Consider the following 17,640-nt stretch of genomic DNA (forward strand, 5'->3'; position numbering starts at 1 on the left):
TGTCGATTGGAATTATCTTTGTTGACAGTTGAAGTCGGAACTGCGAGTTTCTGCTGTGAGAAGTTTCGTAAAGGCAAAGTCTCAGGTTGTGGTAGGACGGTGTTATTTGTAAACAGGATATTTTGCTTTTGCTGTTGTGTGGACTGTATTTTGTTGTTGTGTAAATTAGGTTGATATGTGGACTGTACAATTGTATCAGAAAAAGTGGCCTGAGTTTCTTTAGGTCGATAAAGAAGTCCAGGAACTAATTGAATTGCATTGTCGATCAAGAGGTCTGATGATTTCAAATATGTTCTTTGTGCTATGGGTAGATTTTCAGAACATGAGATTTGAGTTGGACGTGGTTTTGGAGAAATAAATTTGTTTTGAGATGCGCAGGAAGATTCTGAGTTGAAATTGTAGGAAGTCTGGGACGGTTCTAATTGTATTATTGATTTTATATTTTTGACAAATATTTTGTATTTGTTCAAAGTCTTCCGATATTTCACCCTGAGTTGCTTTGGGTTTATTAAATTTGAATGCGGATGAATAAGGTCTCGACATTTTTCGTACGCATCTTGTGTTTGCAACCATAAGTCTTCAGAATGATTTAGAAGAAATTCTAAGGTCGCTATGTGATAATTGACTTGACTGCTGTCGTCGGTTTCTAAAAGATCAATTAAATCATCACATAAATTATGAAATTTTTGTACGACGTCCATTTTTATGGTTCAAAAATCAAGATAATTTGAGTTGGAAATTTTATGAGGTCGAGAAAATGTCCCCGCAAGTAGTCAAAAAATGTAAAATCTGGCAACTCTCATTGAAGATACACCAGAAATAAGGGGAGCCAAGTTTGATGTAGCAAGGAGAGAATGTCACTTGTATTCACATCACATAAATTTCTCTAGAAGTTTTGTGTACTATTGGTTGTGTACTTACTGCTTGCTTTGTTTTTTTTTTACTTGCGTGATATAGATTTCGTTGTTGCTGCTTTGATGTCGATGATGACGGTTGTAGTTGATGACGCCACTGGTATTTGATCGTTGATGCACGATGACTTGTTTTTGCAGGTCCCAGTATTTTTTACACAATATGATTCTTTTTGTAAAAATGTCCAAAAGTTTTGCACTGAATTTGTTTTTGACGATTTTGGCCTTGAAAATGATTTACCGTTAGGAATACAGGTTTGTTTTGAAAAGGCCTCACTTTTTGTACAACAAACTTCTTTTTGTGAAATGTCACTTGACGCAGTGATTTGATTTGAAAAGAGTTTGATTTTTGTTTTTCCAAATGTCACTTAGGTCATTTTGCGTTTTGTAGCGAGAAAAAATTAAAATTCAAGTATTCATTTTTGCACAAGTCACTTGATTTTGTTGGTTAAAATAATTATAGTTATCGATTAGGATTCGAAAATAATTTTTACACAAAAGATATATGATTATTTTATCCGTAGGTCACTGTTCCGTAGATCACTGTTCACAAGTCACTGAACGTTTTTAATAAATCCGATTTATTACTAAAAACACACTATTCGGTTCGAAGCTGACCAAATGTTTAGTGGGGGCGTAAATTCCCACTAAATTTATATGGGGTTTTTGATGGGGGTGTATTTTGAGGTCGATATAGACCTTTCTATTTTTCACTAAAATTTTGAGGTCGACTTTTACCTCTAAAAATGTCATGTATGTCCGTCCGATTTTACCACACTTTGCCTTTCTAATGTATAACACTTATGTCTGTTTGGTTTTTATTTCATAATGTTTTATTATTTATTTTCACTATATATGTACAATTTAATCAAAAATAATTCACAGTATTTTAGTTGTAATGTCAATTTATTATTTTATATGTTAATGTCTATTTGTTTTACGATTGATCGTATGTTTATTTAATGCTTGATTAGATGACGCGACCGATGTAAAGAGATGACGACTACTGAACTTCTTGCTTCCCTTTATGCTGGTCAAGGGCAAAGCAAAGAAGAAAAGATCTTTTGCAACAACAACAATTGCAACACTCACTCTCTACACTGGCTGTAGATGACGTTGAGTGTTGTTATTGTTGTTGTTATTTATAACAGTTATTCTAATAAAACAAAAGCCAGGCATAAAATGAAATTAAATGAATAATTTGAAGTAATGTTGACGAAAGTAAATATACGAAAAATAGAATTTACACTAGGCAACAAAAATTTTAAAGAAATTGATGAAATGAAAAATTTACAATATGAAAAACAAATGAAATGAAAAAATAAAATGATTTATTTTTGGTTTAATGTCGTTGAACATTAAACACAACATATACATACATTTTATTCATCGATTGATTAGGACTTAAGTTTATAAGAAATTAAATTCACTACAATTAATTCATAAGAACTTACAAAATATGAATTATTATTATATTAAAATTATAATGTAATATTAGAAAACAGTGTAATAATTTAAAGCATGATTTATAACTAATTCAGTGCAAGGGTTGTCGGCTTGCGGCTTGCGGCTTGTGGAATTTTCAAGACCATAATTTTAGCAATCGGTTTGATTTAATTGTTGAATACTTTCCTCGATAACTTGTTAACGTTATGTTCAATTCCTATATTGCTTAGGATTGAACGTGCGTGGAATTTCATTTTGGAGAATGCTTTCTCAATGGGGTTCAGCATGGGAGAATATGGTGGTAGAAACTTTATGATACATCCTCTGCAATTTACCATGTTTGCGATATGCTGGCCTTTGTGGATACGTGCATTGTCCATAATATTGAAAGAATTTTCCAATTGCGGGTTATTTTTTTCCAGAAGCTGCGTCATAAACATTTTAAATCGTTCAGCATTCACCGTAGAATTTGATACGACCATGTGGTGGACCACACCTACATTGTTTATAGCTGCAATCAATGTGACATTTCGACCTTTGACTGTTGGAACAACAACTGGCGCTCTGGTGCCCTTTCTGGATCTGGCTTGAGATCTTCTGAGATGTAGGTTAAACCCACGCTCATCGACGAAGATTAACTTTTCCCAATGGGTTCCACATTGTGTAAATTCGTTTGCATAATTTTCTCTTAATTGAATTGTTCGTTCACAGTTCATTCTATCCATCTCAATCGAAGCTAATTTCAACGTTATTTTGAGCTTTCTGAGCGCATAATTAATGGATGTTAATGAAATATTTATGCCATTTTCTCGAAATAACTTAGTTTTTATAGTTTTCAATGTAATTCCAGGCTCACGTTCCGCATATATTTCAATCCAATTAATAATGTCGTCCGTCAATACTGACCGCCGTTTTCCTCCACGTCTTGCTTCCACCAAATCTTCATTTCTTTTATACCGTGATATAATCGTTTTAGCTGTATTCATTTTAATGGATGGTAATTTTGCGGCTTCTCCAATGCTTTTTCCTTCTTCATATAATTTTATAAGAAGCCTCTTTGTGTCTTTTGTAATTTTTGAGTAGGGTCCTGGGTTTCTTTTTGGAACAGCTATTGCTCGCTCTTCATTGATTTTGACGTCAGACATGCTGCTTTCTAATTCGACTGGCATACTATGATTGGGCTCCCAACAATCGGAGCTTCCCGAACTAAAATCAGTCTCACTCATTGTAGTACCAATTTGCAACTAATGTAATGTTTCTTATTTTCAATGTAAAGAGCTGCTGATCTTTCCAATGAGTTTCTATTTTTAAAAATAACGGTTTATGTAAACAACAACAAGAAGGTGACTTTAAAGACAATTCTTTTGAAGACGCATAATCTTTTTCTAATATTATCATCGAAAATATCAACCAATCGAAAATCCGCAATGAGTTATTTCGCACGAAAACTGTTTACAATTTAATAATAAAAAATTGAAATCACATTTAAAATATAGGTTTGGTGACATTAAGTCAAAATATAAAAATATATTTAAATTAACACGCGCAAAAACCGAAAAATTCTAAATTAAAAAAAATTAACAACGAAAAAAATATCGCATATGACATTAGAGTGTCTAAATTTCGTTGTGGAGGAAATTATTATTTTTTTCAACATTTGCCATGTATACACAGTATACATAGTAGAGCTCGACAAAAAAAGCAATAATCGGCCGAAGCCGATTATATTCCTCAAATTTGTAATTAAAGAAATTTGATGTGTTTTATTCAATATTAGAATATTTATTTAGAATGCATACATACAACAATAAATGGCAATTCAGTCCAGTAGTTTGATATTATAATGACAATTTTTTTTTTATAATTTTTTAACGCTTTATTTGTACTGGGTGTTTGGACTGAAATAAATTCAACACTTGGACAAATCAATATCAAATAAATTATTTAAAAAGCTTCGGCTTCGCTTAATCGACCTCATGAAGCCGAAGTCCGATTCGTGGCCGATTATCGATTTTTGGCCGAAAGCCGAAGCCGGAGCTGATGCTTTGGTCGAGCTCTAATACATAGCAATTAAGCCCTAACCATCAATAGTTTATAGTATGATTTCAACTAAAAATCTGGGTTAAATATAAATATATTTTACAATTAATTGCAAAAGATTCATTTGATTTGAAAAAAGTTTCATTTGAAATGAAAAAGGTTTCACTTGATTTGCAAAATGTTTCATTTGAATTGAAAAAGGTTTGATTTGATTTGAAAAAGGATTCATTTGATTAGAAAAAGGTTTCATTTGATTTGAAAAAGGTTTCATTTTGTTTGAAAATGGTTTCATTTGAAATGTAAAAGGTTTCATTTGAAGTGAAAATGCTATATACTCTGAAACCCACTTGGCCATCCAATTTGGAGCCATCAGTGTAGAAATCTATATATCTTTTATTCCCCGGGGTCCGTGTACACCACGCCTCACTGTTGGGAATTAGAGTCTCAAAATTTTTGTCGAAAAGTGGAATCCACTACGTTAGGCACATCTGGCATTATTTTGAGGACCGAACTGTGACCGTAACTTTTTTCCGACCACAGCGATAGCTCGCGCAACCGCACAGCCGTTGTTGCAGCTGACTGTTTGGCCAAAATGTCTAAAGGCAATAGATGCAGTATGATATTAAGGGAGTTTGTTCCTGTCTTGCTGAATGCACCTGAGATACACAAGCACGCCATACGCTGAACTTTGTCTAAACTTGTCGGCTGGTGAAGTGCCGGCCACCAGACTACAACACCATATAGCATTATAGGTCTAACCACTGTCGTGTATAGCCAATGTACAATTTTTGGTTTTAGTCCCCACTTTTTCCCTTTTTGCACGAGTATAAAGCTACCATTGCTTTCCTCGCCCTTTCTTCAATATTAAGCTTAAAGTTCAGCTTCCTGTCCAAAATAACGCCAAGGTATTTTGCACACTCCCCTAAGGAAATGGGCCTAACCGTGGGAGTTTTGCGATCTTTGCAGTACATGACTAGTTCTGTCTTTGCAGGATTTACCCCAAGACCATTATCTTTCGCCCATTTCTCAGTCATCCGGAGAGCTCTCTGTACCTTCCAACATTCCAAAGAAGAGGTGATAGAACTCCTCCTTGAGGAGTGCCTCTGTTCCCATACCTTTGTATGTTTGCTTGTCCTAGTGTGGCTGAAATGCGTCTCTTCCTTAGAAGTTCGTCTAACAGCCTAAGTATACATGGATCAACATTCAGAGTTGTCAGTCCATTTAATATCGAGCTCGGATGGACATTATTGAACGCCCCTTCGATGTCTAGAAACGCCACGATTGTGTATTCTTTGACAGATAGTGAGCTTTCAATAAAGCTGACTAGTTCATGTAGTGCGGTCTCAGTAGACCTGCCCTTCGAGTATGCATGCTGTCGTTTCGAGAGCAAACTTGAATCGACGCTAGTTCTAAGATAAATATCTATGATCCTCTCCAGAGTCTTAAGTAAGAATGATGATAAGCTGATTGGTCGGAAATCCTTCGCATTCGAGTGAGAGGCTTTTCCCGCTTTAGGTATGAAAACGACTTTTGATTCTCTCCACTGTCGTGGAATATATGCTAAGTTGATACATCCTATATATATCGCCGACAACCAGGGAATAATTCTGTCAGCCACCGCTTGTAACTCGGCCGGAGTAATTCCATCAGGTCCGGGGGATTTGAATAATCCAAAGCTATTTAACGCCCATTTTATTCTAGATTCTGATACAATTTCCTCGATAGGAAACGACCGTTGAGCCACTGTGGCACCGCCAGTGCATGGTTCAACCGTCTGATTTCCGGGAAAATGTGTGTCCAATAGTACCTCCAGCGTCTCCTGACTGGACGTTGTCCAAGTGCCCTCCGATGTTTTAATGAAACCTGGAGCGGAGCTCGTGGATGCTAGCACCTACCGTAGTCTGGAAGCCTCGGACGTATTCTCAATGCTGCTGCAGTAGTCATTCCAAGAGTTATGCTGAGCCTTTCTCAGTTCTCGCTTGTATCCTCTCAGATTCTTCTTGTAAGCGTCCCAATCCACAGGAGCTCTGGCGGACTTTGCTTTGTTAAAGAGCTTCCTGCACGATTTCCTCATATTACCTAACTCCGTAGACCACCATGGTGGTCGATTTTTCCCCCTTGGCTTCCTTCTAGGGCATGCAGCTTTCAGTGAAATGTTGAAGGCCTTAGTAATCCTCTCCACGGCGTGTTCGATATCTTGCACATTTCTCATATTTGTCTCTGTTATTTCCGGTATCATCAAATTGAACGATTCTCTATACCTATTCCAGTCAGCTTTCCTAACATTTGGCGGAAATATGGTCTTGGTGGTATGAACATCAAATTTGAAACTGATGTAGCGATGATCTGAGAAGCTGTGTTCACTTAAAACATGCCACTCAGATATCATTTCATTCAGTTCTTGCGCGGCCAAGGTGATGTCAAAAACCTCTTGCCTGTTTTTAGTGACAAAGGTTGGGGCATCTCCCTTGTTGCAAACTACCAGATTAGTACGCAAAATAAACTCTATTAGCGACTCTCCCCTTGTATTAGTATCACTACTTCCCCATATACTATGATGCGCATTCACATCGCACCCCATAATGAGTTTCGTCTTTGTTTTCAGTGACTCCTCAACTAAGGTCTTAACGGCACATGGAGGCATCTCCCTGTCATCATCCCATATAGACCGAAGATACCCAATATTTGCATTTGGCTATTTCTAAATTGGCAACAACAGTGTCTGCATTGCACATTGAAGGAAGCAGAAACAAGTTAAGCTCGTTTTTAGCAATTATACAGGCTCGAATTACATCATTACCAGTATACTGCAACAGTTTGAACCTCGGAGTACTTAATTCACATATTTTGTTTCTATAAACATATGGTTCTTGAATAAGAACTATGTCTATGTCCCCTTTCATCAGGAGAACTTTTAAGGCAGCACATGCAGCCTTACAATGATGAAGATTTATATTATACGTTGTCGGCTAAGCAAAGCGATTCCTTTAACAAGGAATTCTTGAAGCTGGCAAAAGGGAGCGATCACCGGATGAACTGCCATCCTCTAAACGGGATCAAAGATCGTTTGCCTCAGTTGCAAAACACAGCCTTGTGATGGCTATCATTAATAAAGCAGCATTGGACGGTATGGTTCCAAAGTAAAAATGGGGAGAAATTGAGAACGCGATGTCTGGTGTCTACACAGAGGCGCGAAAAAAGTTTCCCGGACCAAGTCCTCGACGGCAAGATGCTGTATGGTATGAAGGACGATATAAGTTAATACCATATGCGGACCAGAGGTCTATGGATTGCTTTAAAGCTGCTTTGATGGTAATTGGCGAAGGAGCCGCTTTGGAGTTAGTCGATAAAAAAGACGTACCGCTAAACCTAGAGCACATGCAAGGATACCTGCAAACCCTCCTGATCCTGAGTCAATACTAAACAGACTAAAGGAATGTAACCCAGATCTTCCAACCGCCGATTGGAAGGTTGGTCGTTTGGATGAGGTGGATGGACCAAGACGACATGCGGTGTTTATATTGAACATTGAGTCGCTGCCACATTTGGCCCAGACCCAAGGACGTGTACGTTATGGCTTTCATGATATCCATATGAAGGTATACAAAAGCGATCAGCCAAAGGATTCTGAAACGGACAAGCCTCCGGTAGAGTCAGAAGTGAAAAAATCTTGCGAAGCCGAAGGAGACATAAAAACTACAGACATTGACGAACATCGTATGCGGGAAGTTCCTACAGGCTCAAACCTTACCAAAGCTGAACCGCGGATTGTTGCGAGAGTCAACGAGATCTGTGAAGATGACTTGATGACTCAATTGAAGCGGCTGATGTGAAGGTGGTTGAAAATTTGGATGGTTCTACGGTTTCTCCAGATAAATCTTCACCACTGTAAGGCCGCTTGTGCTGTCTTAAAAGCTCTCCTGATGAAAGGAGACATAGATATAGTCCTTATTCAAGAACCATACATATATAAGAATAAGATCTATGAATTAAGCACTGCAGGTTTCAAACTTTTACATAATACTCGGAAAGATACAAATCGAGCATGTATAATTGCTAAAAACGAACTAAACCTGTTTCTGCTTCCTTCATTGAGCAATGCAGACACTGTCGTAGCCAGTCTAGAGATATCCAAATGCAACTAATGGGTATCTTCGGTCTACATGGGACATGATAGGGAGATGCCTCCGTGTGCCGTTAAGACCTATGTTGAGGAGTCACTGAAAACAAAGACGAAACTCATTATAGGTTAGGTTAGGTTAAAGTGGCAGCCCGATTAAGATTCAGGCTCACTTAGACTATTCAGTCCATTGTGATACCACATTAACTAAAAGTACCTATTACATATGGGCACTTCTAGTTTTAACCGCTGAACCTTCTTGATTATTTTTCTTTGTTGAACCAACCAGATTGTTCCAAAAACAGTAGCAGACTGCTTAAGTTAACGTTTTCCAGATCCGCCAGTAATCTGAAGCTATATGCTCCTAAAAGTTGCTTGCGCTTTACACAAAATGCAGGACACTCACACAAGAGGTGTTTAATTGATTCTTTTTCCTCCGCATCATGACAGCTCATACAATAGTCATTATACTTCGCGCCAATAGTTTTTGCAAAATCGCCTATCAGGCAGCGACCCGTTATAGCAGATATCAGGAGTGATATCTGACGTCTCGAGAACATTAGCATATCTAGTGTGCGGTTTAAGTTGAAATGGGGCCATATTTGCTTGGTGTCGTTACAACCCTTGCAATTCTCCCATCGAACATTTGCCATCATAACAGCCTTCTCACGCAGCATGAGCTTGCAGGTAGCTAGGGGCATACCAACAAATTCTAGTTCTCCTGGAATATGTAAGGTAGTCCCTAGCCTTGCCAACTCATCCGCTTCGCAGTTCCCCGGTATGTTCCTATGGCCAGGCACCCATATTAGGTGAATATTGTACTGCTCAGCCATCTCATTGAGAGATTTGCGGCAGTCGATGGCCGTTTTCGAGTTGAGGAACACAGAGTCCAAGGATTTTATTGCAGTTTGACTGTCTGAGTATATATTAATGCCCACATTTTTTGGAACATTACTTCTCAGCCAATTCGCCACCTCTCTTATTGCTAATATTTCAGCCTGAAAAACACTACAGTGATTAGGTAATCTTTTCGCTATTCGAAGTTCCAGATCATTAGAATATACTCCGAACCCCACTTGTCCATCCAATTTGGAGCCATCAGTGTAGAAATCTATATATTCTTTATTCCCCGGGGTCTGTGTGCACCACGCCTCACTGTTGGGGATTAGAGTCTCAAACTTTTTGTCGAAAAGTGGACTCGCCAAAGTGTAATCCACTACGTTAGGCACATCTGGCATTATTTTGAGGACAGAACTGTGACCGTAACCTTTTTCCGACCACAGCGATAGTTCGCGCAACCGCACAGCCGTTGTTGCAGCTGACTGTTTGGCCAAAATGTCTAAAGGCAATAGATCCATCACGACATTAAGGGAATTTGTTCCTGTCTTGCTGAATGCGCCTGAAATACACAAACACGCCATACGCTGAACTTTATCTAAACAAGTCGGTTTCTGAAGTGCCGGCCACCAGACTACAACACCATATAGCATTATAGGTCTAACCACTGCCGTGTATAGCCAATGCACAATTTTTGGTTTCAGTCCCCACTTTTTTCCTATTGCCTTTTTGCACGAGTACAAAGCTACAGTTGCCTTTCTCGCCCTTTCTCCAATATTAAGCTTAAAGTTCAGCTTCCTGTCCAAAATAACGCCAAGGTATTTTGCACACTCACCCAAAGGAATTTCAATACCCCCTAAGGAAATAGACCTAACTGTGGGAGTTTTGCGATCTTTGCAGTACATGACTAATTCTGTCTTTGCAGGATTTACCCCAAGACCATTGTCTTTCGCCCATTTCTCAGTCATCCGGAGGGCCCTCTGAATAATATCTCTGATTGTGGATGGGAATTTTCCCCTGACTGCCAGAGCCACATCATCTGCGTATGCCACCACTTTTATCCTTTCTTTTTCTAGAGTAACCAGAAGGCTATTTATAGCAACATTCCAAAGAAGAGGTGATAGAACTCCTCCTTGGGGAGTGCCTCTGTTCACATACCTTTGTATGTTTGCTTGTCCTAGTGTGGCTGAAATACGTCTCTTCATTAGCAGTTCGTCTAACAGCCTGAGTATACATGGATCAACATTCAGAGTTGTCAGTCCATTTAATATCGAGCTCGGATGGACATTATTGAACGCCCCTTCGATGTCTAGAAACGCCACGATTGTGTATTCTTTGACAGATAGTGAGCTTTCAATAAAGCTGACTAGTTCATGTAGTGCGGTCTCAGTAGACCTGCCCTTCGAGTATGCATGCTATCCTTTCGAGAACAACCTTGAATCGATGCTAGTTCTAAGATAAATATCTATCATCCTCTCCAGAGTCTTAAGTAGGAATGAGGATAAGCTGATTGGTCGGAAATCCTTCGCCCTCGAGTGAGAGGCTTTTCCCGCTTTAGGTATGAAAACGACTTTTGTTTCCCTCCACTTTCCTGGGATATATGATAAGTTGATACATCCTTTATATATCACTGACAACCAGGGGATAATTTTGTCAGTTACAGCTTGTAACTCCGCCGGAGTAATTCCATCAGGTCCGGGGGATTTGAATGGTCCAAAGCTATTTAGCGCCCATTTTATTCTAGTTTCCGATACAATTTCCTCGACAGGAAACGACCGCTGAGCAACTGTGGCACCGCCAGTACATGGTTCAACCGTCTGATTTCCAGGAAAATGTGTGTCCAATAGTACCTCCAGCGTCTCCTCACTGGACGTTGTCCAATTTCCCTCCGATGTTTTAATGAAACCTGGAGCGGAGTTGGTGGATGCTAGAACCTTCCGTAGTCTGGAAGCCTCGGACGTATTCTCAATACTGCTGCAGTAGTCATTCCAAGAGTTATGCTGAGCCTTTCTCAGTTCTCGCTTGTATCCTCTCAGATTCCTCTTGTAAGCGTCCCAGTCCTCAGGGGCTCTGGTGGACTTTGCCTTGTTAAAGAGCTTCCTGCAGGATTTCCTCATATTACTTAATTCCGTAGACCACCATGGTGGTCGATGTTTCCCCCTTGGCTTTCCTCTAGGGCATGCAGCTTTCAGTGAGATGTTGAAGGCCTTCGTAATCCGCTCCACTGCGTGTTCGATATCTTGCACATTTCTCATATTTGTCTCTGTTATTTCCGGTATCATCATATTGAACGATTCCCTATACCTATTCCAGTCAGCTTTCCTAACATTTGGCGAAAATATGGTCTTGGTGATATGAACATCAAATTTGAAACTGATGTAGCGATGATCTGAGAAGCTGTGTTCACTTAAAACCTGCCACTCAGATATCATTTCATTCAGTTCTTGCGAGGCCAAGGTGATGTCCAAAACCTCTTGCCTGTTTTTAGTGACAAAGGTTGGGGCATCTCCCTTGTTGCAAACTACCAGATTAGTACGCAAAATAAACTCTATTAGCGACTCTCCCCTTGCATTAGTATCACTACTTCCCCAAATACTATGATGCGCATTCGCATCGCATCCCATAATGAGTTTCGTCTTTGTTTTCAGTGACTCCTCAACTAAGGTCTTAACGGCACATGGAGGCATCTCCCTGTCATGTCCCATATAGACCGAAGATACCCAATATTTGCATTTGGCTATTTCTAAATTGGCAACGACAGTGTCTGCATTGCACATTGAAGGAAGCAGAAACAAGTTAAGCTCGTTTTTAGCAATTATACAGGCTCGAATTACATCATTACCAGTATACTGCAATAGTTTGAACCCCGGAGTACTTAATTCACATATTTTGTTTCTATAAACATATGGTTCTTGAATAAGAACTATGTCTATGTCCCCTTTCATCAGGAGAACTTTTAAGGCAGCACATGCAGCCTTACAATGATGAAGATTTATCTGGAGGATCCGTAGGACCATCGAGATTTTCAACAACCGTCACATCAGCCGCTTCAATCGAGTCATCAAGAATGTCCTCTTCAGAGATATAGGTGACTCTCGCAATAACCATAGGTTCGACTTTGGTGAGTTCTGAGGCAATAGAAGCCTCCTCACGCATACGGTATCTATCCATGTCTTCAACTTTGGTATCTCCCTCGACTTCGCAAGAGGATCCGCTTACTTCTGATTCAGACAGAGCCTTGTCCATTTCTGAATCCTTTAGCTGATCTTTTTTATACACCTTCATTTGGATATAATGAAAGCCATAACATACACGGCCCTGGGACTTTGCCAGATGTGGCAAAGACTGAGTGTTCAATATAAACACTGCATGCCGTCTTGGTCCATCCACTTCATCCAAACGGCCAACCTTCCAATCAGCTGTTGGAAGATCTGGATTGCATCGTTTCAGTCTATTTAAAATAGATTCAGGGTCAGAAGGGTTTGCAGGTATCCAGGCATGTGCTCTAGGTCTAGCCGGTATGTCTTTCTTCTCGACTAACTCTAGAGCAGCTCCTTCCCAAACTTCACCAATTAGTATCAGAGCAGCTTTAAAACATTCTATAGACCTCTGGTCCTCAAATGCGACTAGCTTAAATCGTCCTTGATACCAACCAGCCTCTTGGTGTCGAGGATCTGGGCCGGGAAACTTTTCCAGCACCTGTGAGTAGACGACAGACAGAGCATTCTCAATTTCCCCCCATTTTTGCTTTGGAACCATACCGTCCAATGCTCCTTTATTAATGATAGCCATCACAAGGCTATCTTTAGCAACTGAGGCAAACGATCTTTGATCCCTTTTGGAGGATGGCAGCTCATCCGGCGATCGTTCCCTTTTTCCAGTCTCAAGAATTCCTTGAGCCCATTTTAAGGAATCGCTTTGTTTAGCCGACAGCGTGCTTGGGTCGACTGATCCTAACTTCTTTAGGATAAACAAAGCATTTCTGCGTTCCTTGAATCTCTTTCGTGAGGGATTACCTCCTTTTGATGTCGTTACCTTAGAAAAAGTTCGACTTGTCAGAGTGTCGCCACCTGTCGACCCGTCTACAGGTCGACTAATTGGGCCTAACTCTTGGTCATTGCCCAGATTTATAACTCCAGTCGATACCCGTCCACTGGGCCCTGAAGTTAGCAACCCAGTGGATGACTTGGAATTTCGCTGCATGGTGGCTTAATATCCCACCACACTTGAAATTCGTAGTAGGTACCTATTACGATGAGTTGATCCGCTATTGAAAAACACGTCCGTTCCGTTCGACGGTTGAATAGAGAATCCCTCATTATGGGATGCGATGCAAATGCACATCATAGTATTTTGGGAAGTAGTGATACTAATGCAAGGGGAGAGTCGCTAATAGAGTTTATTTTGCGTACTAACCTGGTAGTTCGCAATAAGGGAGATGCACCAACCTTTGTCACAAAAAACAGGCAAGAGGTTTTGGACGTCACGTTGACCTCTCCGGAACTGAATGATAAGATATCTGAGTGGGAAGTTTTGAGGGAACATAGCTTCTCAGATCATCGCTACATCAGTTTCAGATTGGCTGTTCGTACTTCAAAGAGCATATTTCCGCCAAATGTTAGGAAAGCTGATTGTAATATGTATAGGGAATCGTTCAATATGATGATACCGGAAATACCAGAGACAAATATGAGCACTGCGCAAGATATCGAACACGCAGATCTCCTGAGGATTGGGACGCATACAAGAAAAATCTGAGAGGATACAAGCGAGAACTGAGAAAGGCTCAGCATAACTCTTGGAATGTTTAGTTGCAGCAGTATTGAGAATACGTCCGAGGCTTCTAGATGGTGGAAGGTACTAGCATCCACTAACTCCGCTCCAGGTTACCTTTGTCACCAAAAACAGGCAAGAGGTTTTGGACGTCACATTGGCCTCTCCAGAACTGAATGAAAAGATATCTGAGTGGCAAGTTTTGAGGGAACATAGCTTCTCAGATCATCTCTACATCAGTTTCAGACTGGCTGTTCGAACTTAAAAGAACATATTTCCGCCAAATGTTAGGAAAGCTGATTGGAATATGTATAGGGAATCGTTCAATATGATACCGGAAATACCAGAGACAAATATGAGCACTGTGCAAGATATCAAACACCCAGAGCTCCTGAGGATTGGGACGCCTACAAGAAGATTCTGAGAGGATAAAAGCGAGAACTGAGAAAGGCCCAGCATAACTCTTGGAATGTTTACTGCAGCAGTATTGAGAATACGTCCGAGGCTTCAAGATGGTGGAAGGTACTAGCATCCACTAACTCCGCTCCAGGTTACATTAAAACATCCACTAACTCCGCTCCAGGATACATTAAAACATCGGAGGGCAATTGAACAACGTCCAGTGAGGAGATGCTGGAGGTATTCCTGGAAATCTGGAGGTATTTCCTGGAAATCAGAGGTTGAACCATGTTCTGGTGGTGCCACAGTGGCTCAGCGGTCATTTCCTATCGAGGAAATTCTATCGGAATCTAGAATAAAATGAACGTTAAATAGCTATGGACCATTAAAATCCCCCGGACCTGATGGAATTACTCCGGCGGAGTTACAAGCAGTGACTGGAAGAATTATCCCCTGGTTGACGGTGATATATAAAGGATGTATAAACTTAGCATATATTTCAGAAAAGTGGAGGGAAACAATAGTCGTTTTCAGACCTAAAGCGGGAAAAGCCTCCCACTCGAGTGCGAAGGATTTCCGACTAATCGGCTTATCCTCGTTCCTACTTAAGACCCTGGAGAGGATGATAGACATGTATCATAGAACTAGCGTCGATTCATGTTTACTCTCGAAACGACAGCATGCATACTCGAAGTGCAGGTCTACTGAGACCGCTTTGCATGAACTAGTCAGCTTTATTGAAAGCTCACTATCTGTCAATGAATACAACAATCGTGGCATTTCTAGACACCGAGGGGCCATTCAATAACGTCCATCCGAGCTCTATAATTAATGGACTGGCAACTTTGAATGTTGATTCAGGTATACTTAGGCTTCTAGATGAACTGCTAATGAGGAGACATATTTCGGCCACACTAGGACAAGAAAATATACAAATGTATGTGAACAGAGCCACTCCCCAAGGAGGAGTTCTATCACCTCTTCTTTGGAATGTTGCTATAAACAACCTTCTGGTTTTCCTCGAAAAAGAAAAGATAAAAGTGGTGGCATACGCAGATGACGTGGATCTAGCAGTCAGGGGAAAATTCCCATCCACAATCAGAGAGCCCTCCGGATGACTGAGAAATGGGGTAAATCCTGCAAAGACAGAATTAGTCATGTACTGCAAAGATCGCAAAACTCCCACGGTTAAGCCCATTTCCTTGAGGGTACTGACATTCCCTTTAGTGAGTATGAAAAATACCTTGGCGTTATTTTGGACAGGAAGCTGAACTTTAAGCTTAATATTGAAGAAAGGGCGAGGAAAGCAACGGTAGCTTTATACTCGTGCAAAAATGCAACAGGAAAAAAAGTGGGGACTAAAACCGAAAATTGTGCATTGGCTACACACGGCAGTGGTTAGACCTATAATGCTATATGGTGTTGTAGTCTGGTGGCCGGCACTTCAGCAACCGACAGGTTTAGATAAAGTTCAACGTATGGCCTGCTTGTGTATCTCAGGCGCATTCAGTAAGACAAGAACAGATTCCCTTAATGTCATGCTCCATATATTGCCTTTAGACATTTTGGACAAACAGTCAGCTGCAACAACGGCTGAGCGGTTGCGCGAGCTTTCGCTGTGGTCGGAAAAAATTTACGTTCACAGTTCGGTCCTCAAAATAATGCCAGATGTGCTTAACGTAGTGGATTACACTTTGGCGAGTCCACTTTTCGACAAAAAGTTTGAGACTCTAATTCCCAACAGTGAGGCGTGGTGTACACAGACCCCGGGGAATAAAGAATATATAGATTTCTACACTGATGGCTCCAAATTGGATGGACAAGTGGGTTTCGCAGTATATTCTAAAGATCTAGAACTTCGAATAGCGAAAAGATTGCCTAATCACTGTTGTGTTTTTTGGCTGAAATATTAGCAATAAGAGAGGTGGCGAGTTGGCTGAGAAGCAATGTTCCAAAAAATGTTGGCATTAATATATACTCAGACAGTCAACCTGCAATAAAATCCTTGGACTCTGTGTTCCTTAACTCGAAAACGGCCATCGACTGCCGCAAATCTCTCAACGAGATGGCTGAGCAGTACAATATTCACCTAATATGGGTGCCTGGCCATAGGAACATACCGGGGAACTGTCAAGCAGATGAGTTACCAAGGATAGGATATCATTTCTGATATCTGCTATAAAGGGTAGCTGCCTGATAGGCGAATTTGCAAAAACTGTTGGTGCGAAGTATAATGACTACTGTATGAACTGTCATGATGCGGAGGAAACGGAATCAGTTAAACACCTCTTGTGTGAGTGTCCTGCATTTTGTGTAAGGCGTAAGCGAATTTTAGGAGCATATAACAGGTTGGCTGATAAGTCCCCGGTCTAACAACGAAAAAATTTTTTTTTTTATTTTTTTTTTTTTCGTTTTTATTATTCAGCATAGTTCCTTTCAAGAGCGATACAACGATTATAACGACCTTCCAATTTTTTGATACCATTTTGGTAGTACTCCTTCGGTTTTACCTCAAAATATGCCTCAGTTTCGGCAATCATCTTTTCATTGCAGCCAAATGTTTTTCCTGCGAACATCCTTTTGAGGTATGAGAACAAGAAAAAGTCGCTGGGGGCCAGATCTAGAGAATACGGTGGGTAGGGAAGCAATTCGAAGCCCGGTGCGTTGTCTTGGTGGAACAACACTTTTTTTCTTCTTCATATGTGTCGTTTTTTCGCGATTTCGACCTTCAAACGCTCCAATAACGCCATATAATAGTCACTGTTGATGGTTTTTCCCTTCTCAATATAATCGATAAGATAATCAGAATCATCAACACGTTGTTGTTTTTCACGTGGCACCCATTTTGCACAGAGCTTCCGCATATCCAAATATTGATGAATGATGTGACCAACATGTTCCTTTGTTATCTTTAAGGTCTCTGCTATCTCGATCAACTTCATTTTACGATCATTCAAAATCATTTTTTGGATTTTTTTGATGCTTTCGTCGGTAACCACCGCTTTCGGGCGTCCACTGCGTTCACCGTCCTCCGTGCTCATTTCACCACGCTTGAATTTTGCATACCAATCAATTATTGTTGATTTCCCTTGGGCAGAGTCCGGAAACTCATTA

The 17,640-nt window shown here is 40.3% G+C and overlaps 1 protein-coding gene across 1 annotated transcript in view; it reads left to right on the plus strand.

Annotated features, from left to right (window-relative positions):
* Vps13D (vacuolar protein sorting 13D) overlaps positions 1–17,640 on the plus strand; it is a gene marked incomplete in the record, with an annotated part of 741,787 nt that overhangs the window by 618,075 nt on the left and 106,072 nt on the right.

Source organism: Haematobia irritans, chromosome 4 (genome assembly GCF_050003625.1).
Source record: "Haematobia irritans isolate KBUSLIRL chromosome 4, ASM5000362v1, whole genome shotgun sequence".
NCBI lineage: Eukaryota > Metazoa > Arthropoda > Insecta > Diptera > Muscidae > Haematobia > Haematobia irritans.